Below are 23,133 nucleotides of genomic sequence, written 5' to 3'. Positions count from 1 at the left end.
AATACCAACATTATTATTATAATAAGCATTTAACAATACCACAACTATGATTATTGTCAAATACGATTGACATTTTAGAAAAACGATCCAGACAACAGAGTGACATACAGACTGGAGAGGGGAGAGGCAGGAAGCAGGGAGGTCAGCGAGGAGGCCAGTGAAATCTGTGTACAGCTTCAGGGATCCTGGACCAGGTTATGGACAAATCTCCACACATTAAACCGCTTCTCAAACCCCAGTTCCTCTAATCAATTAATTCATTCAATCATATTTAATGAGCTTACTGAGTGCAGAGCACTGTACTAAGCACTTGGAACATGCAATTCAGCAACAAATAGAGACAATCCCTGCCCAACAACAGGCTCACAGTCTCTAGAAGGGAGGAGACAGACAACAAAACAGGTAATCCCAATCAGTCATATGTATTGAGCGCTTACTAGGAGGGGGCGGTGTTCATGCCGGAGCCCCTTGACAGATGAGGTAGAAACCTTTTCCCCTGAGAAACTCTATCCAAAACACTAGTCTAACAGACTAACCTATTTCCACTTTGCCCCCTTTAGACCATAAGTTCGCTGTGGACTGGGAATATGTCTGTTTATTGTTATTAATAAGAAGAATAATGATGATGGTGGTGGCATTTGTTAAGTGCTTACTATGTGCCAAATATTGTACTAAGCACTGCGGGGGGGAATACCAGCAAATCGGGTTGGACACAGCCCCTGCCCCACATGGTCTCAATCCCCATTTTACAGATGAGGTAACCGAGGCATAGAGAAGCTTAAGGTCACACAGCAGACATGTGCCGGAGCTAGGATTAGAACCCATGACCGTCTGACTCCCAGGCCTGTGCTCTATCCACTACGTCAGGCTGCTTCTATTCAACTGTTCTATTGTACTCTCCCCAGTGCTCAGTACAGTGCTCTGCACACAGTAAACCCTGGGATTCAGAGGTCGTGGGTTCTACTCCCTGCTCTGTCCCTTGTCAGCCGTGTGACTTTGGGCAAGTCACTTAACTTCTCTGTGCTTCAGTTACCTCATCTGTAAAAAGGGGATAAAGACTGTGATCCCTACGTGGGGCAACCTGGTACCCTTTTTCTACCCCAGAGCTCATAGTCAGCGCTTAAGAAATGGCATTATTATTATTATAAACACTATTGACTGACTGACCACCCTAAGAGGTCTCCTGCTAGCCAGGATCTCAAGCCTCCCTGACTTGCTCCCTTTGTTCTTCCCCCCTCCCAGCCCCACAGCACTTATGTCCTTATCTGTCATTTTATTTATTTGTATTGATGTCTGTCTCCCCTCCTCTAGACTGTAAACTCTTTGTGGGCAGGGAATGCTCCTGTTTATTGTTGTTTCCTACTCTCCCAAGCGCTTAGTACGGCGCTCTGCACACAGTCATCTCTCAATAAATACAAGTGAGTGAATTGAATGAAGTGATCCCGTCTCCAAGCCCACTGGCCTTTGGGGAAAGATTAGACTGTGGTAGAGCGGCAATTGAAGAACAAAATTTATTTTCACAATCCCCGGCGGGGCTGGAAAATCCAAGGAGTGCTGCAGTTCACTGAAGAAAGTCTAGTGGCTCAACTTGCCACTTGGTTGCCATGACGATCTCTACACGGAGACAATCTCACAGCATCCTGGGCTTCTTCTCTGGTGTCGCTAATCACATTCCTCGCTCGCCTCTGCCTGGGGCCCTTCCCTCCTGCCCGAGAAGGGGTTATCTGGAAAACCACCCAGAAATTGAGCTGGAGAGATTCACTCAGGGTTTGGGCGGTTGGAAAAATGTTCTATAATAACTGTGGTATTTGTTAAACGCTTACTATATGCCAGGCACTGAACTAAGCGCTGGGGTGGGTACAAGCAAATCAGGTTGGACACGGTCCCTGTCCTACAAAGAACCCGCTCCCTCCCCACATCAGACAGACCACAAATCTCCCCACATTTAAACCCCTCCTCAAACTCCAGCTCCTCTAATTAATTCAATTATATTTAATGAGTTTATTCTGTGCAGAGCACTGTACTAAGCGCTTGGAAAGTACAATTCAGCAACAGAGACGATCTCTACCGGCTCACTGTCTCTAGAAGGGAGGAGACAGATGATAAAACAAAGCAGGTAAACCCAGTTATATGTATTGAGCACTTACTATGTGCAGACCACGGCAGTAAATACTTGAGAGAATATAATACAACAGAGTCAGTCGACATGTTCCCTGCCCACAGTGAGCTTGCATGGCATAGGGAGAAGCACCATGACATAGTAGATAGAGCATGGGTTTAGGTGTCAGAAGATCATGGATTCTAATCCTGGCTCCATCACTTGCCTGCTGGGTGACCTAGGGCAAATGACCTCATTTCTCTATGCCTCAGTTACCTCATCTGTAAAAATGGGGATTGATAGTGTGAGCCCCATGTCTGTTTACTTGTTTGCCTGTTTCCTTGTTTTGCTGTCTATCTCCTCCCTTCTAGGCTGTGAGTCTGTTGTTGGGCAGGGATTGTCCCTATTTGTTGCTGAATTGTACTTTCCAAGTGCTTAGCACAGTGCTCTGCACATAGTAAGTGCTCAATAAATACTATTGAATGAATGAATGACAGGGACTGTGTCTAACCCGATTTGCTTGTATCCACCTCAGCGCTTAGTAAAGAGCTTGGCACATAGTAAGCACTTCAGAAGTACCATAATCATAATTATTAGATGGGAAGACAAATATTAATCTGAATAAATTATGGATAGGCATATAAGTGCTGTGGGGCTGAGGGATGGGAGCAAATTCAAGTGCAATTTGTGCAATTCCCAGTGACTAATGTCACATAAATGCTCTGCACTCAGTAAGTGCTCAATAAATATGATCAAATGAATCATGGCCCGGTGGCCAGAGCATGTGCCTGCAAATCAGAAAGACCTGGGTTCTAATCCCTGTTCCACCACTTGCCTGCTGTATGACCTTGGGCAGATCACTTAATTTTTCTGTGCCTCAGTTACCTCATCTGTAAAATGGGGATTAAGACTGGGAGCTCCATATGGGACAGGGACTGGGTCCAACCCAATGAGCTTGTGCCTACCCTAGCGTTTAGAACAATGCTTGACACAAAGTAAGCCCATAATAATAATAATAATAGCATTTAAGTCACACCTCTGGCTGGACTTATTATATCCAAGCTCAGCATTTACAAATGCATGCTTTTTCCATGGGGTACTTCTACTTGGATTACAACTCCCTCCCTATTCTGCACCATCAATGTATTTAGATCTGTACCCTTTGGGGACTTGGTATTTATCCCATCTTCAGCCTCTCAGCTATATTATTATTGTTATTATTATCATCATTAAGTGCCATCGAGTCATTTCCAATTGATAACGACTCCACGGATAGACTTTCTCCCTAACGTCCTGTCCTCTGCCATAATCCATAACCTTTCTTCCGATATCATTGTTATGGTCTCTATCCATCTCACTGCCGATCTGCCTCTTCCAACTTTTCTCTGGACTTTTCCTAGCATTACTGTCTTCTCCAGAGAATTAGTCCTCCTATTTTTTGTGTCAGCTCCTATGTACATTATCCAGAATTTCTTCTTTTATATTAATATCTGTCTGCCCTTCTAGACTCTGAGGTTCTCGTGGACAGGGGACGCTTCTACCTACTCTGTTGGATTGACAATGAGCTTAGTACAGATCCCTTCACACAGTAAGAGCTCAGTGAATACAATTGATTGATTACTCTTGAAGGCTTTTATGTCTTCCTCCTGCATTACCTTAAACTCCTTTTGGCCAGGTAATTTGTCACTTCTTTGTCTTGTAGTTCCCAAATGCTGAGTATAATACACTACAACCGATGAGTGTTCAGTAAATACCATGACTCCTTCAGATTTTAGTCCCAGCCCTGCTTTTGGCCTGCTGGGCCAAGTCCTTTCACTTCTTTGAGCCTCAGTTGCCTCATCTGTAAAATGGGAATTCAATACCTGTTCTCCCTCCCTCTTAAATTGTGAGCCCTATGTGGGTCAGGGATTATGTCCCACCTCATTATACTGAATAAGAGAAGCTGCTTCTTAAGAGAAGCAGCATGGTTTTGATGACTGTCTCTCCCCTTTCTAGACTGTGAGCCCCTTGTGGGCAGGGCTTGTCTCTATTTGCTGCTGAATTGTCCTTTCCAAGTGCTTAGTACAGTGCTCTGAACACAGTAAGCGCTCAGTAAATATGGTTGAATGAATGAACACAGGCTTGGGAGTCAGAGGATGTGGGTTCTAATTCCGGCTCCGCCACTTGTCTGCTATATGACCTTGGGCAAGTCACTTCACTTCTCTGTGCCTCAGTTATGTCATCTGTAAAATGAGGATTAAAAGTGTGAGCCCCACATGGGACAACCTGATTACCCTGTATCTATTTGAGTGCTTAGAATGGTGCTTGGCACATAGTAAGCACTTAAATATCATTAGTATTATTATTATTATTGAATCTAACCAAGCACTTATTAGTAAATAATATTTATGGAGTGCTTACTTTTTGCATAGTACTGTACTAAGAGCTTGGGAGAATAGAATAAAACAATAAACAGACATATTCCCTGCCCACAATGAGTTGACAATATAGAGGGAGAGATATACATCAATATAAATGACAGATATTTACATAGGTGCTGTGGGGCTGGGAGGGGGGATGAAGAAAGGGACCCAGTCAGGGCAACGCAGAAGGGAGTGGGAGAAAAGGAAAGAAGGGGTTAGTCAGGGAAGGCTTCTTGGAGGAGGAGAAGGAGGAGGGAATGTGCCTTCAATAAGGCTTTGAAGTGGGGGAGAGCAATTATCTGTCAGATATGAAGAAGGATGGCCAGAGGCAGGACATAGGTGAGAGGTAGATGAGGTCAAAGTAATAATAATAATCATTATTGTTATGGTATTTAAGTGCTTACTATGTGCCAAGCATTACACTAAGCACTGGGGTGGATGCAAGCAAATTGGATTGGACCCACTCCCTGTCCCATGAGGGGCTCACAGTCTCAATCCCCATTTTACAAATGAAGGAACTGAGGTCCAGACAAGTAACGTGACTTGCCCAAGGTCACAAAGCAGACAAGTGACAGAGTCAAGATTAGAACCCATGACCTTCTGATTCCCAGTCCTGTGCTCTATCCACTATGTCATGCTGCTTCTCTTGAGGTACAGCGAGAAGGTGAGCGGCACCAGGAGTGAAGTGTGGGCTGGGTTGTAGGAGGAGAGAAGGGAGGTGAGGGAGGAGGGAGCAAGGGGATGGACGGCTTTAAAGCCGATGGTGAGGACTTTTTGTTTGATGTGGAGGTGGATGGGAAACCACTGGAGCCTCTTGAAGATTGGGATAACATGGCCTGAATGTTTTGTAGAAAAGTGATCCAGGCAGCAGAGCGAAGTAGGGATTGGAGTGGGGAGAGACAGGATGCAGAGAGATCAGCAAGGAGGCTGATAGGATCAAGGCGGGATAGGAGGAGTGATTGGATTAACGTGGTAGCACTTTGGATGGAGAAGAAAGGGCGGATTTTAGCGATGTCGTGAAGGTGGAACCAATAGGATTTAGTGATGGACTGAATATGTGGATTGAATGAGTAAGAGGAGTCAAGGATAACACCAAAGTTACAGGCTTGTAAAACAGGGAGGATGGTGGTGTCGTCTACAGTGATGAGAAAGTCACGGGGAGGACAGGATTTGGGTGGGAAGATAAAAAAAAAAACACAACTTTGTGACATGTCAAGTTTGAGGTGAAGGGAAGCATCCAAATAGAAATATCTTGAAGATAGGAGGAAATGCAAGACTGACGAGAGGGAGCAGGGCAGGAGATGGAGATTTGGGAATCATCCGCATAGAGGTCGTGGTAGAAGGAAGGGTGGGTTAAAGTGATGCTGACTATGAGAGCAAGTGATGTCAGGACCAGAACTCATTGCAGGCCAGGAATGTATTGGCCTTCGGTCTCCTGGAGACTCTCTGACCAGATAAAAGCCAGATTGAAGGGAAGAATACTGGACAAGGGCGGTGGAATGTTCATTCATTCATTCAATCGTATTTATGGAGCGGTTACTGTGTGCAAAGCACTGTACTAAGCGCTTGAAATGTACAATTCAGCAACAGATGGAGACAATCCCTGCCCAACAACAGGCTCACAGTCGAAATGGGGGAGATAGACAACAAAACAAGTAGTCAGGCATCGGGATATGTGTATGTTTTGGAGAGTAGGAGGGAAGGCAGGTGAATGCATCCCCTCTAGGCAAAAAGAGAATCAGTTTGAACGAGTCACAATATTATTATTATTATGGTATTTAAGTGCTTACTATGCGCTAAGCACTGTCCTAAACTCAGGGGGAGATACAAGGTAATCAGGTTGTCCCACGTAGCTGGGACATTTTACAGAAGAGGTAGCTGAGGCCCAGAGAAGCAAAGCGACTTGTCCAAGGTCACACAGTAGATACGTGGCGGATTTTACCGTACACAGCAAGCTCTCAGTATATAAAAATGGTATTTGCTAAGTGCTTACTATGTGCCAAGCACTGTTCTAAGCACTGTGGTAGACACAAGGTGATCAGGTCATCCCACGTGGGGCTCATAGTCTTAATCCCCATTTTCCAGATGAGGTAACTGAGGCACCGAGAAGTTAAGTGACTTGCCCAAAGTCACACAGCTGACAAGTGGTGGAGAACCCACGACCGCTGACTCCCAAGCCGTGCTCTTTCCACTAAGCTACGCTGCTTCTCTAATATATACCCGCGATTGATCAAATGATAGACCCGAGGCCTTCTGTAGCCAAGCACGATACTGACTTTGCGCAGAGCATCGTACTAAGCAGTGGGAAGACTACCTCCGACTTAGTAGACGCGATCCCAGCCCTCGAGGAGCTCACAATCCGGCAACCGCTGAGAAACGGGATCGAAAGAGGGACTGTACTGAGTTGCCCTCTGTATCTGAAGACGGCGCCCGGGATGATGAAATATCTCTTTGCGCGCGTGGGTGCCTGAGGCGGCCACATCTACAGAAGATACATTTCTGATCCATCTTGAGTCAGGTGGCAATCTATTCCAAGAGAAAGTAATAGCACCAACCTACACCTCCAGGTTAACTATCTGCCCCCGGTGTATGCAAACGCCCAGATCGCGAAGCTGCTAGGGTGTTATTAACGATACATGTTCCTTTCCATCAAGGCAGCTCAATGTCAAGACACCCGCAGAAAGATCTGTGTCAACACCGCGGCAACCCGATATTTAAGTAGGGGAACGGCACAGAGAGGCAGTGTGGCGTACTGGAAAGCGCAAGGGACAAGGGGCAGATGGGCTGGGTGACCCTGGGCTAGCCGCTTGACCTCTCTGGGTCTCGGGCTCCTCATATTATTAATGGTATTTAAGTCCTGTGTGTCAAGCTCTGTATGGCATCGTGGATAGAGCCTGGGTGTCAGAAGGTCAAGGGTTCTGATCCCAGCTCTGCCACTTGTCTACTGGTTGACCTTGGGCAAGTCACCTCACTGGGCCTCAGTTCCCTCATCTGTAAAATGGGGGTTAAGACTGTGAGCCCTATGTGAGACAGGGACTGTGCCTAACCTGATTTGTGTGTATCCGCCCCAGAGTTTAGTACACTGCCTGGCACACAGTATGTGCTTAACGAAGACCATAATTATTATTTTTACTAAACGCTGGGGATGATTCAAGATAATCAGGTTGGATATGGTCCCTGAACACATGGGGCTCACGGACTAAGTAGGAAGAAGAAAAGATTTGGGAAGCAGCGTGGCTCAGTGGAAAGAGCCCAGGCTCGGGGATCAGAGGTCAGGGGTTCTAATCCCGGATCCGCCACTTATCAGCTGTGTGACTTTGGGCAAGTCACTTCACTTCTCTGTGCCTCAGTTCCCTCATCCATAAAATGGGGATTAAGACTGTGAGCCCCATGTGGGACAACCTGATTACCTCGTATCTCCCACAGTGCTTAGAGCAGTGCTTGGCACATATTGTATCTCCCTCAGGGCTTAGAATAGTGCTTGGCACCTAGTAAGCGTTTAACAAATACCATCATTCAAGCATTTAGTACAGTGCTGTGCACACAGTAAGTGCTCAATAGATACGATTGAATGAATGAAAAGATGTTTATATTAGGTCTTGAATACCTGTCCTCCCTCTTCCCTGTTTGACTATAAGTGCTGTGCTAGACAGGGACTGGGTCCAAGCGGATTTTCTTGGATCTAACATTCATTCATTCATTCAATAGTATTTATTGAGCGCTTACTATGTGCAGAGCACTGTACTAAGCGCTTGGAATGTACAAGTCGGCCACAGATAGAGACAATCCCTGCCCTTTGATGGGCTTACGGTCTAATCGGGGGAGACGGGCAGACAAGAACAATGGCAATAAATAGAGTCAAGGGGAAGAACATCTCATAAAAACGGTGGCAAATAAACAGAATCGGGGTAATGTACATCTCATTAAACAAAATAAACAAAATAAATAGGGTGATGAAGATATATACAGTTGAGTGGACGAGTACAGTGCTGAGGGGGTGGGACGGGAGAGGGGGAGGAGGAGAGGGAAAGGGGGGAGAAGAGGGTTTAGTTGAGGGGAGGTGAAGGGGGGTAGAGGGAGCAGAGGGAAAAAGGGGGGAGCTCAGTGTGGGAAGGACTCTTGGAGGAGGTGAGCTTTAAGTAGGGATTTGAAGAGGGGAAGAGAATTAGATTGACGGAGGTGAGGAGGGAGGGCGTTCCAGGACCGCGGGAGGACGTGGCCCAGGGGTCGACGGCGGGACGGGCGAGACCGAGGGACGGCGAGCAGGTGGGCGGCAGAGGAGCGGAGCGTGCGGGCTGGGCGGGAGAAAGAGAGAAGGGAGGAGAGGTAGTAGGAGTAAGGTGATGGACAGCCTTGAAGCCTAGAGTGAGAAGTTTTGGTTTCGTGACAGTGCTTACAGCATGGCATTGTGGATAGAGCACAAGCCTGGGAGTCAGCAGATTGTGAGTTTTAATCCCAGTTCTCCCACTGATCTACTATGAGACCTTGGGAAAGTAATTTCACTTCTCTGGGCCTCAGTTACCTCATCTGTAAAATGGGGAGTGAGACTGCGAGCTCCACGTGGGACAGAGACTATTTCCAAACCTATTTGCTTGTACCACCCCAACGCTTAGTACAATGCTTGGCGCATACTAAGCACTTAAATACCACAATTATTATTACTACAAAGGGATGAATTTATCCCATAATTAAAGATCAAAAAGTACCTTCTTAGACTCAGTTAACAAGGGGACGTGACTGCTGATTCTGATCCACTGTACTCTCCCATGTGCTTAATTCAATGCTCTGCACATAGTAAGTGCTCAAATAACATTGATTGATTGAAGGTGACAAGACCAAGTTCAGGGCTAACTGGCAGCATGGCCTAGTGGATAGAGCCCGGGTCTGGGAGTCAGAAGAAGGCTCTGACGCTTGTCTGTGTGACCTTGGGCAAGTCACATCACTTCTCTGGGCCTCAGTTACCTCATCTGTAAAATGGGGATTAAGATCTTGAGCCCCATGTGGGGCAGTGACTGTGTTCAACCCAGTTACTTTGTATTTGCCCCAGAACTTAGTACACTGACTGGCACAGAGTAAACACTTAAATACCACAATTATCATTATCAATTTTATTAAATTGGGGATTAAATCCCATTCCTTCCTACTTTGACTTGGAGCCTCATATAGGACAGAGGCTGCGTCTACTTTCTGATCCATCTACCCCAGCACTTAGTAATAATAATAATAATAATGTTGGTATTTTCAAGTGCTTACTATGTGCAGAGCACTGTTCTAAGCGCGTGGGTAGACAGGGTCATCAGGTTGTCCCACATGAGGCTCACAGTCTTAATCCCCATTTTCCAGATGAGGTAACTGAGGCCCAGAGAAGTGAAGTGACTTGCCCACACAGTCACACAGCTGACAAGTGGCAGAGCTGGGATTCGAACCCCCAACCTCTAACTCCCAAGCCCAGCCTCTTGACACTGAGCCACGCTGCTCCTCCTTACAATACAGTACTTAACAAGGCCCATGATTTTTATTACTTACTATTGGCATGGGAGAGAGTCGAGGGAGGAGACTCAAGTTTACAGAGTGGAAGGCAGCAATGATACACCGCTTCTGGATTTTTCCCAAGAAAAAACTCTATGGATCCACTACCAGAATGCTTGCAGATGGAGGTGAGGCATTTGGCATAGAGGTGAGGCATAGAGAAGCGGCGTGGCCCAGTGGAAAGAGCACAGGCTTGGGAGTCAGAGGTCATGAGTTTGAATCCCGGCTCTGCCACTTGTCAGCTGTGTGACTGTGGGCAAGTCACTTCACTTCTCTGTGTCTCAGTTACCTCATCTGTAAAATGGGGATTAACTGTGAGCCTCACGTGGGACAACCTGATTACCCTGTATCTACCCCAGCACTTAGAACAGTGCTCGGCACATAGTAAGCGCTTAACAAATAGCAACATTATTATTTGGGAGAGATGTGTCCATGGTGCCGCTATGGGTCAGAAACAACTCTACAGCATAAGGCAAGATAAGGGCTAGGCACATCCACGAAGATTAGTTCACTGGAAACAACTTTGGGGTAAAGAAAAGAAACCAATTGGCAAAAGCAATGTGAGAAATGCATCATAATCTTGCTTCCAGACTGCACATCTCTCCTGCAATTTCTGATGTTCTTTTTCCCCAGAGTTTTTGCTCTTGGAAGTTCTAAAGATAGACCACGGGAAACCTACTCAAAAGATGTGAGAAATAGAGGGCTTGGTGTCCTGAGGTACAAGTTCTAATGGTTGCCAAAGCTAGGGTTTTTGCCTACCGTGACTTCTGTATTGGACTCTCCAAGGTCTTCAGTACAGCAGCTCTGCACACGGTAAACTCTTAATAAATATCTCTGATTGATTTTGATTGAGGGAAGAGTGGGAATTAGGTTCTTTTTTGAAAATAATGGTAACTGCTAACAGCTTCCTAGGTGCCAAACATTATTCTAAGCGCTGGGATAGATATGAGGTAATCGAGTTGTCCCACATGGGTCTCACAATCTTAATCCCCATTTTACAGATGAGGTAACAGGCACAGAGAAGTTAAATGTCTTGCCCAAGGTCACACAGCAGACAGGTGACGGAGCCGGGATTAGAACCCACATCCTCTGACTCCCAAGCCCGGGCTCTTTCCATTAAGCCATGCTGCTTCTCACAGTCCTGTCCCTTGTCCTGCTGTCCTGCTTGGGACTCCCAGTCTACAAAGGGCTGCAGCAGTGTGTTTTAGTGGATAGAGCACAGGCCCCGAAGTCAAAAGGACCTGGGTTCTAATCCCGGCACCACCACTTGTCTGCTGTGGGGCCTTGGACAAGGCACTTCACTTTTCTGGTCCTCAGTTCCCTCATCTGAAAAATGGGGATTAAGCCTGGGAGCCCCATGGGGAACAGGGAATGTGTCCAACCTGATTAGCTTGGAGCTACCCCAGCGCTTAGAACAGTGCTTGACATATAGTCAGTGCTTCACAAATGCCATCATTATAATGTGTGTTTTGAGGGAGGGAGATTTCCTGGTAGTCAGGGGAAGACAGTCTGTGAGTGGCTTTATTTCTATTTATTGCTATTGTTCTTGTCTGTCTCCCCCGATTAGACTGTAAGCCTGTCAAAGGGCAGAGACTGTCCCTGTTACCGATTTGTACATTCCAAGCGCTTAGGACAGTGCTCTGCACATAGTAAGTGCTCAATAAATACTATTGAATGAATGAATGATATCAAAGGAGATGAATGGATGGATTCTGAGACTCTGGAATAAGCAGTCCCATCCGCCACCCCCTCCTCCCTCTAGACTGTAAACTCATTGAGGGGAGGGAATTTGCCTGTAATATTGTTCGATTGTACTCTCACAAGTGCTCTGCACACCATAATCACTCAATAAATACAATTAACTGATTGACTCACCATTTCTTTTCCACTGCTCAACCACCGCAGATTGTATCACTTGCATGGAAGACTCCCTAGGCAAATTTTTAAAATATTTTTAATGATATTAATGATAATAGTGCTTATTATATTCCGGGCACTGTACTAAGCGTTGGAATAGATACAAGCTAATCAAGTTGGATACAGTCTATGTCCCACATGGAGTTCACATTCTTAATCCCCACTTATAGGTGAGGGAACTGAGGCCCAGAGAAGTTTAAGTGACTTGCCCAAAGTCACACAGCAGACAAGTGGCAAAGCTGGGATTAGAAGCAATGACCTCTGACTCCCAGGCCCAGGCTTCTTTTAATAGGCCATAATGCTTTTCCAAAACTGAACTCCTCATCTTCCTTCCCAAATCCTCTCCTCCTGCCCCTCTAATTCATTCATTCAATCATATTTATTGAGCACTTTCTGTGTGTAGAGCACTGTACTAAGCACTTGGAAAGTATACTTTGGCAACCAATAGAGATAATCCCTACCCAAGAACAGGCTCAGAGCCTAGAAAGGGGAGACAGACAACAAAACAAGTAGACAGACATCAATAGCATCAATATAAATATAATAATAAATATGTACAAATATACACTGCAGAAGCTGCAGAAGCAGCGTGGCTCAGTGGAAAGAGCAGGGGCTTTGGAGTCAGAGGTTATGAGTTCGAATCCCAGCTCTGCCACTTGTCAGCTGTGTGACTGTGGGCAAGTCACTTCACTTCTCGGTGCCTCAGTTCCCTCATCTGTAAAATGGGGATGAAGACTGTGAGCCCCACGTGGGACAACCCGATTCCCCTGTGTCTACCCCAGCGCTTAGAACCGTGCTCTGCACATAGTAAGTGCTTAACAAATACCAACATTATTATTATTACACAAGTGCTGTGGGGCAGGGAGGGGGTAGAGCAGAGGGAGGGAGCTGGGATGATAGGAAGGGGAGGAGGAACAGAGGAAAAGGGGGGCTCTTCCCCATCGCTCAAGCTCATAACCTCAGGTCCTCTCTCTTTTTCAACCTCCATCTTCACTCTCTGGTCAGATCCCGCGGGTTCTTCCCCCACGATATTTCCAAAAACCTGACCTGTTTTTCTTCATCCAAATGGCCACTCCTATGGCCCAGGTATTTGTCAGATCCTCATCCAATTACTGTTGTAGCCTCCCCTCAGATCTCCTGCCCCCAGTCTCTCCCCTTTGCAGCCCAGATCATCTTTCTCAACTGGTATCAGTGCACATCTCCCCTCTCCTCAAAACCCTAATTACTAATCCCGCTTATTTTGCTTGGTTTTGTTTTCTGTCTCCCCACTTCTAGACTTTGAGCCCATTTTGGGGTAGGAATTGTCTCTATTTGTTGCCAAATTGTACTTTCCAAGTGCTTAGTACAGGGCTCTGCACAGAGTAAGTGCTCAGTAAATACTAATGAATGGATGAATTATCCGCTTTCAAGCAGAAACACTTTATCACAGGTTTTAAAGCACTCAATTCAGTTATTGATTCCCTTGTATTTATTGAGCAGTTGCTATATGCAAAGCACTGTACTAAGCGCTTGGGAGAGAGAAGCAGCATGACATAGTGGACAGAGCACGGGCCTGGGAGTCAGAAGGTCAGGGGTTCTAATTTCAGCTCCGCCACTTGTCTGCTGTGTGACCTTGGGTAAGTCGATTCACTTTTCTGGGCCTCAGTTCCCTCATCTGTAAAATGGGGATTGAGACGGTGAGCCCCACGTGGGACAGCCAATCCAGTCCAACCTGAATTGCTTGTATCCACCTTGGCGCTTAGTACAGTGCCTGGCACATAGCAAGCGCTAACAAATACCGCTACCACATTAGTACAATCACTCATCCTATCCTGACTGGATGAATTTATTCATTCATTCAATTGTACTGATTGAGCGCTTACTGTGTGCAGAGCACCGTACTAAGTGCTTGATTCTATTTATTCTTATTCTATTGATTCCTGATTCTATTTATTTGCTATTGTTTTAAGGATATGTTCTTCCCTTTGATTCTATTTATTCCCTTGTTCTTGTCCGTCTCCCCCGATTAGACCGTAAGCCCGTCAAAGGGCAGGGACTGTCTCTGTTACCGATTTGTCCATTCCAAGTGCTTAGTACAGTGCTCTGCACATAGTAAGTGCTCAATAAATTGATTAGTCTGTAAGCCCGTCAAAGGGCAGGGACTGTATCTGTTGCCGACTTGTACATTCCAAGCGCTTAGTACGGTGCTCTGCACATAGTAAGCGCTCAATAAATACTATTGAATGAATGAAATACTATTGAATGAATGAATGAATACTTGGAGTGTTCAAGACTGCATCAGCCTCCTCTCTGACCTCCCAACCTCCTGTCTCTCCCCCGCTTCAGTCTATACTTCACTCTGCTGCCTGGATTATCTTTCTAGAGAAACGTTCTGGGCCTGTCACCCCTCTCCTCAAAAACCTCCAGTGGTTGCCCATCCACCTCCACATCAGGCAAAAACTCCTCACCATTGACTTTAAAGCCGTCCATCCCTTCGCCCCCTCCTACCTCACCTCCCTTCTCTCCTTCTCCATCGCCGCCCGCACGCTCCGCTCCTCTGCCGCCGCTCACCTCCTCCCCGGGCCTTCTTCTCGCCCGTCCCGCCGTCGACCCCCGGCCCCCGGCCCGCCTCTGGCCCGGAACGCCCTCCCTCCTCAAATCCCACAGACAATCACTCTCCCCCCCTTCAAAGCCCTACTGAAAGTTCACCTCCTCCAAGAGGCCTTCCCAGACTTTTCCCTCTTCCTCAGCTCCCCCTCCCTTCCACATCACCTCTACTCTCTCCCTTTGCTCTTCCCCCCCAACACGCCACAGCACTTACGTATATAATAATGTTGGTATTTGTTAAGCGCTTACTATGTGCCGAGCACTGTTCTAAGCGCTGGGGTAGACACAGGGGAATCGGGTTGTCCCACGTGGGGCTCACAGTCTTCATCCCCATTTGACAGATGAGGGAACTGAGGCACCGAGAAGTTAAGTGACTTGCCCACAGTCACACAGCTGACAAGCGGCAGAGTCAGGATTCGAACCCATGACCTCTGACTCCAAAGCCTGTGCTCTTTCCACTGAGCCACGCTGTATACGTCTATAATCCTACCTATTTATATCGATGCCTGCTTACTTCTTTTGAGGTCTGTCTCCCCCCTCTAGACTGTAAACCTTTTGTGGGCAGGAATTGTCTCTTTATTGCTGTATTGTACTTTCATTCACTCAATAGTATTTATTGAGCACTTACTATGTGCAGAGCACTGTACTAAGCACTTGGAATGGACAAATCAGCAACAGATAGAGACAGTCCCTGCCCTTTGATGGGCTTACAGTCTAATCTACAGTACTAAGCACTTTCCAAATGCTTAGTACAGTCCTCTGCAAACAGTAAATGCTCAATAAATACGATTGGATGAGTGAAATACCACTATAATTATTACAATATAATAAAAAAAGATACATCCCCTACCCAGGAAGAGTTCACAGTTTTCCCCCACTTCTCTTAACTCACTAGAGAAGCAGCGTGGCTCAGTGGAAAGAGCACGGGCTTGGGAGTCAGAGGTCATGGGTTCAAATCCCAGTTCAGACACTTGTCCGCTGTGTGACTTTGGGCAAGTCACTTAACTTCTCTCTGCCTCAGTTCCCTCATCTGTCAAATGGGGATGAAGACTGCGAGCCCCACATGGGACAACCTGATCACCTTGTATCTTCCCCAGCACTTAGAAAGTGCTTTGCACATAGTAAGCACTTAAATGTCATTATTATTATTAATTTCCTACTACAGCCCAGCCCACACACTTTGCTCTTCTAAAAATAACCTTCTCATTGCACCTTGATCTCATCTCTCTCTTCATCAGTCCCTTGTTCTCCCATCCTCTCTCTAGCCTGGAACTCTCTCCTCCTTCATATCTGACCCGCCCCACTCTCCTTATCTTCAAAGCTCTACGAAAAGATCACCTCCTCCTTGAGGGCTTCCCTGATTCATCTCTCATCTCTCCGTTCCCTCTCTTTTGGCACTTCTGGATCATATCAACCTTTGGGTGTCCACCACAACCCTGAAGTGCAGATCTTTAAACACCACTGTTTCCCCTAATGTAATTAATTTTAACTCTGCTGTCCCTGGGAAGCAGCCTGGCTCAGTGGGAAGAGCCCGGGCTTGGGAGTCAGAGGTCATGGGTTCGAATCCCAGCTCTGCCACTTCTCAGCTGTGTGACTGTGGGCGAGTCACTTCACTTCTCTGTGCCTCAGTTACCTCATCTGTCAAATGGGGATTAAGACTGTGAGCCTCATGTGGGACAACCTGATTACCCTGTACCTACCCCAGCACACATAGTAAGCGCTTAACAAATACCAACATTATAATTACAAGGATAGAATGTAAAATCCTTAAGGGCAGGGATCATGTATGTTAACTCTATTGTCCTCTCCCCGATGCTTAGTACAGTATTCTGCGCATAGTTGGTGCTCAGTAAATAACCCTGATTGATTGAAGGTGCTTCCCTAACGGAGTGGCATAGTGGCAAGAGGCCGGGCTTGGGAATCAGACGGCCTGGCTTCTAATCCCCGCTCCTCGACTTGTCTGCTGTGTGACCTTGGACGAGCCACTTAACTTCTCTCTGCTTCAGTTACCTCATCTGTAAAATGGGAAGGAAGACTGTGAGCCACAAGTAGGACAACCTGATAACCTTGTATCTTCCCCAGTGCTCAGAACAGTGCTTGGCATGTAGAAAGCGCTTAACAAATACCATTAACATTATAATATAGAGAGAAGCAGCATGGCTTAATGGAAAGAGCACAGGCTTGGGAGTCAGAAGTCTCGGGTTCTAATCCCGGCTCCGCCACTTGCCTGCTGGGTGACTTTGGGCAAGTCATTTCACTTCGCTGTGCCTCGCTTACCTTCTCTGTAAAATGGGGATTAAGACCGTGAGCCCCACCTGGAACAACCCAATAACCTTGCATCTCCCCTAACACTTAGAAGAGTGTTTGGCACATAGTAAGCACTTAAATACCATTATCATTATGATTATTGTTACAGGGAAATTATTTAAAGCCTGGAGTTCAGTAAGGGATTGAACAGGAGAACATTTTGGGGTATCCAACTGTTGCTAAGGCAATAGCGGACCCACTGACTTTTCAATCAGCCATGTAGGGAGAGCAGAATCTGTCCTATGGATACAATCAACACCAAACCCAAGTAAAAGCCAAATAAACCTGTCTCAGTTGTCAACATTGGAGGCAAATACATATTTTGACCCCAATAAACTCCTTGTGGGCAGAGAATGTGTCTACCATCTTTACCATTCATTAATAACTATAGCATTTATGAAGAGAAGCAGCATGGCCTCGTGGATAGGGCACAGACCTGGAAGTCAGAAGGACCTGGGTTCTAATCCCAGCTCCTCCGGTGGTCTGCTGTGTGACCTTGGGCAAGTCACTTCACTTCTCTGTGCACCTCAATTCCCTCATCTGTAAATTGAGGATTAAGACTCTGAGCCCCAGGTGGGACATGGACTGTGCCCAACCTAATAATAACTGTGATATTTGTAAAGTGCTTACTATGTGCCAAGCACTGTTCTAAGCACTGGGGTAGATACAAAGTAATCAGTTTGGTCACAGCTTGGATCTACCGCAGCACTTAGTACAGTGGCTGGCACATAGTAAGTGTTTAACAAGAGAAGAGAATAATAATAATAATAATAATAATAATGTTGGTATTTGTTAAGCACTTACTATGTGCCGAGCACTGTTCTAAGCGCCGGGGTTGACATGGGAATCAGGTTGTCCCACGTGGGGCTCAGTCTTCATCCCCATTTTACAGATGAGGTAACTGAGGCACCGAGAAGTTAAGTGACTTGCCCAAAGTCACACAGCTGACAAGTGGCCGAGCCGGGATTTGAACCCATGAGCTCTGCCTCCAAAGCGCGTGCTCTTTCCACTGAGCCACGCTGCTTCTCATGGCCTAGTGGATAGAGCAGAGGGCTGGGAGTTAGAAGGTCATGGGTTCTAATCCCAGCTCTTCCACTTGTTTGCTAGGTGACCTTGGGTAAGTCACTTAACTTCTCTGGGTCCCTCAGGTCCCTCATCTGTAAAATGGGGATTGAGACTGTGAGCCCCACTTGGGACAAGGACCTGTGTCGAATCCTATGTGCTTGTATCGACCCCAGTGCTTAGTACAGTACCTAGCACATAGTAAGCACTTAAATACTATAATTATTACCAGTAGCAAGTACATAATCATTACTAGTAATAATGATCATTAGTACTAGTAACAAGTACCACAATTATTATTATTGTCATTGTTACTAACACTAATGATTATTAGTAACAAGTGCCACAGTTATTATTATTGTCGGAGTGGCCTAGTCTGTATCTACCCCAGTGCTTAGAACAGTGCTCTGCACATGGTAAGCGCTTAACAAATACCAACATTATTATTAAGAGCACGACCTTGGGAGTCGGAGGACTTGGGTTCTAATCCCGGCTCCACCACTTGTCTGCTGTGTGACCTTGGGCAAATCACTTCACTGAACCTCAGTTACCTCATCCATAAAATGGGGATCAAGAGTGTGAGCCCCACTTGGGACAACCTAACTTGTATCTACCCCAGCGCTTAGAACAGTGCTTGGCACACACTAACTGCTTAAATATCATAGTTAATAGTAGTAGATTTAGCAACAAGTACCATTACCATCGTCATTACTAGTAATAATGATTATTAGTATTAGGAACAAGAACCACAATTATCATTATTACTAGTAATTACTAGTACTAATAGTAATAATGATAAACAAAATGGGGATTAAGACAGTGAGCCCCAAGTGGGACAATCTTTCATTCATTCATTCATTCAATAGTATTTATTGAGCGCTTACTAGGTGCAGAGCACTGTACTAAGCGCTTGGAATGTACAAATCGGTAACAGATAGAGACAGTCCCTGCCCTTTGATGGGCTTACGGTCTAATCGGGAGAGACAGACAGATCTACTCCAGCACTTAAAACAGTGCTTGGCACATAGTAAGTGCTTAACAAATACCATCACTATTATTATTATTATTATTTTCATTAAGCACTGTTCTGAGACCTGGGGTAGAGAGAAATGAATCAGGCCGGTCTCAGTCGTATCCCATTTGAGGCTCACAATCTAGGAGCGTTTAGTACAGCGCTCAGGACACCGAAAGCACTCGGCGTGGCTCAGTGGAAAGAGCCCGGGCTTGGGAGTCAGAGGTCATGGGTTCGAATCCTGGATCTACCACTTGTCAGCTGTGTGACTGTGGGCAAGTCACTTCACTTCTCTGGGCCTCCGGTACCTCATCTAATAATGTTGGTATTTGTTAAGCGCTTACTATGTGCAGAGCACTGTTCTAAGCGCTGGGGTAGATACAGGGTCATCAGGTTGTCCCACGGGAGGCTCACAGTCTTCACCCCCATTTTCCAGATGAGGGAACTGAGGCCCAGAGAAGTGAAGTGACTTGCCCACAGTCACACAGCTGACACGGGGCAGAGGCGGGGTACCGCCTCTGGAAAATGGGGATGAACTGTGAGCCTCACGTGGGACAACTGATGACCCTGTATCTCCCCCAGCGCTTAGAACAGTGCTTGGCACATAGTAAGCGCTTAACAAATACCAACCTTATTATTATTATTAAATACTGACCTCAGTTGGTAAATAAAAGCTGTAATTCCCTGGGCTGGAGGGAATTGCAGGAATAAATAGAGGAGATGGAGCAGGCTGACCACAAGGTGTCGCTGTGGCTCTAGGGAACCGTCGCCAGGCCTAAATTACCAGGATCATTCCATCCTTGCATTCATTCATTCAATCCTATTTATTAAGCGCTTACCGTGTGCAGAGCACTGTACTAAGCGCCTGGGAAAGTACAGTTCAACAATAAAGACTGACAATCCCTGCCCGCAACGAGCTCACGGTCTAGAAGACTCTGCCCCTTGTCAGCTGTGTGACTGTGGGCAAGTCACTTTTCTGGGCCTCAGTCCCCTCATCTGGAAAATGGGGGTGAATAATAATAATAATGATGTTGGTATTTGTTAAGCGCATTTGTTAAGTGCCGAGCACTGTTCTAAGCGCTGGGGTAGACACAGGGGAATCGGGTTGTCCCACGTGGGGCTCACAGTCTTGATCCCCATTTTACAGATGAGGGAACCGAGGCCCAGAGGAGTGAAGCGACTTGCCCACAGTCACACGGCTGACAAGTGGCCGAGCCGGGAGTCGAACCCATGACCTCTAACTCCAAAGCCCGGGCTCTTGCCACTGAGCCACGCTGCTTCTCTAATAATGTTGGTATTTATTAAGCGCTTACTACGTGCGGAGCATTCATGCATTCAATAGTATTTATTGAGCGCTTACTATGTGCAGAGCACTGTACTAAGCGCTTGGGATGAACAAGTCGGCAACAGATAGAGACGGTCCCTGCCGTCTGACGGGCTCACGGTCTGATCGGGGGAGACGGACGGACGAGAACGATGGCGATAAATAGAGTCGAGGGGAAGAACATCTCGTAAAAACCGATGGCAACTAAATAGAATCGAGGCGATGTACATTTCATTAACAAAATAAATAGGGTAATGAAAATATATACAGTTGAGCAGACGAGCACTGTTCTAAGCACTGGGGTAGATACAGGGTAATCAGGTTGTCCCACGTGAGGCTCACAGTTAATCCCCATTTTACAGATGAGGTAACTGAGGCACAGAGAAGTGAAGTGACTTGCCCACAGTCACACAGCTGACAAGTGGCGGAGCTGGGATTCGAACTCATGATCTCTTACTCCCAAGCCCGTGCTCTTTCCACTGAGCCACGCTGTGAAGACTGTGAGCATCACGTGGGACAACCTGATTCCCCTGTATCTACCCCAGCGCTTAGAACAGTGCTCGGCACATAGTAAGCGCTTAACAAATACCAACATTATTATTATTATTATTATTATTAGAAGGGGGAGCCAGACATCAACATAAGAGAAAGCATAAGAGGAGCAGCGTGGTTCAGTGGAAAGAGCACGGGCTTGGGAGTCAGAGGTCATGAGTTCGAATCCCGGATCTTCCACTTCTCAGCTATGTGACTGTGGGCAAGTCACTTCAATTCTCTCTCCCTCAGTTCCCTCATCTGTAAAATGGGGATTAAGACTGTCAGCCCAGTGTGGGACAACCTGATTACCCTGTATCTCCCCCGGCGCTCAGAATAGTGCTCTGCACATAGTAAGCGCTTAACAAATACCAACATTATTATCATCAACACACAAAAAAAGCATCAATATGAATAAATAAATGTACGGATATTCCATTTCCCGCTCGGGCAGACGGGGGTAATTGTAAAGTGAATTTTATTTAAAAGAGGCTAAAAATTGTGGGTGATCTGCCGAACACACAGGAGTGAAGTGGATTGGCTTGAGATCTGTGCCCAACTCAAGAAGCAGTGTGGCGTTGTGGATAGAGTAAAGGACTGGGAGTCAGAGGTTGTGGGTTCTAGTAAGTGTTTAACAAATACCATAAAAAAAAAGATAATCAGGTCCCACGTGGAGCTCACAGTCTGTGTAGGCTGGAGAACGGGTAAAGAATCCCCATTTTGCAGAGGAGGGAACTGAGGCAGAGAAGTAACTTACCCAAGTCACAGAATAAGAATTCGGCAGAGGTGGCATTAGAACCCAGGTCCTCCAACTCCCAAGCCCACACTCTTTCTACTAAGCTTCTTTTATCTGGTCCATGGGTTGCTTTTAGCCGTTCCTTACTTGATTAACTGGGCACTCAGGGAGGAAAAGAACTCTTTTCTCTGGGACTTCTTCATTCTCTTCTAAACCTGGACTGTATCTCATTCATTCAATCATAATTATTGAGAGCTTAATGTGTGCAGAGCACTCTACTAAGCGCTTGGGAGAGTACAGTAAATGATAAGCAGACTTCCCTGTCCTCAAGGAGCTTGCAGTCTAGAGGGAGAGACGGATTTTAATATGAAAAAAAAATTATAGGTATGTACTAAAGAGCAGTGGGGCTCCAAGTGGGGATGAATAAAAGGTGCAAACCCAAAGTACAAGGGAGACACCGAAGAGAGTGGAAGAAGGAGAAAAAATGAGGGCTTAGTCAGGGAAGGCCTCTTAGAGGAGATGCACTTTTAATAAGGCAATAGACATTTCATCCATATTTCTCCTTCATTTCTCATTTCTCATACATTTAACTCACTGCCAAAAAACGTTTTCTGTTTTTCCCTCTCCCCATCACAACAAAAACTTAGCCAGAACATCAGAAAAGCAACTCTGCTTTCGTATATGAGGGAAAAGCTGAAAACCTGCAAGGAATGTGCTGTTTTATTGTCATACTGTTCTCTTCTCAACTCTTAGACGAGTGCTCTGCACACACTAAACACTCATAAAATACGATGGACTGTGCTGGGTGGCAAACTCCATCAGCTCCCAAGAAAAGTCTGGGTTTAGGAGCATCAATTAGGTCATTAAGATATAGAAAATATTAGTTTAGTACCCTTATGCTCCATCTCCAATAAGCAACACTGCCTTCAGAGAGGAATTAAAAATAAACATCAGCGAGGCAGAGTGAAACTTACCTGTTCACCTAGAGACCATCATTCTGAGCGTTTGCTTTTGCCCTCTTGACTCATTGTGGGCAGGGCATGGATCGGTTTATGGTTATATCATACTCTCCCAAGAGCTTAGCACAGCGTTCAGCACTCAGTAAGTGCTCAGTAAATACAATTAATTAGAGAAGGAGCGAGGGGAAGAGTTCCAGCTTCACTGCCAGCAACAGGAACTTCTCCCAGTTTTCCTGCTGCCCACTCGTGATCACCCACAGGTGTTTCAGCAACTTATTTAATGGTTTTTCGTTAGGTGTTAAATGCATTCATTCAATCACATTTATTTAGTGCTTACTGATTGCCCACAGGCATCTCAGCAGCTTTTTAATGGTTTTTCATAAGTGTTAAATACATTCATTCAATCACACTCATTTAGTGCTTACTGATTGCCCATAGGTGTTTCAGCAGCTTTTTAAACGGTTTTTCATTAAGTGTTAAATTCATTCGGTCAGTCATATTTATTCATTGTCAGTCGTATTTATTGAGCACTCACTTTGTGCAGAGCCCTGTAATAAGTGCTTGGGAGAGTACCAACTCATTGTGAGCGGGGAATTTATCTGTTGAGAGTTATACTGTACTCCACCAAGTGCTTAGTACCATACTCTGCACTCGGTAAAGATGGTGGACT

The 23,133-nt window shown here is 45.9% G+C and overlaps 1 long non-coding RNA gene across 2 annotated transcripts; it reads right to left on the bottom strand.

Moving 5' to 3' along the window:
* Positions 1-1,497: 1,497 nt before the first annotated feature.
* Positions 1,498-22,661, bottom strand: LOC114811113. Of its 2 annotated transcripts, XR_003758816.2 has the most exons (3): positions 22,479-22,661; positions 11,905-11,960; positions 1,498-1,724 (listed from the first exon to the last, which is right to left on the bottom strand). It is a non-coding gene; the product is annotated as an uncharacterized LOC114811113 (long non-coding RNA). The 2 variants fall into 2 exon arrangements; XR_003758815.2 differs by lacking the exon at positions 11,905-11,960.
* Between the last annotated feature and the right edge of the window lie 472 nt (positions 22,662-23,133).

Source organism: Ornithorhynchus anatinus, chromosome 4, assembly GCF_004115215.2.
Source record: "Ornithorhynchus anatinus isolate Pmale09 chromosome 4, mOrnAna1.pri.v4, whole genome shotgun sequence".
NCBI classification, from domain to species: Eukaryota; Metazoa; Chordata; class Mammalia; order Monotremata; family Ornithorhynchidae; genus Ornithorhynchus; species Ornithorhynchus anatinus.
This window is presented reverse-complemented; position numbering and strand designations above follow the sequence as displayed.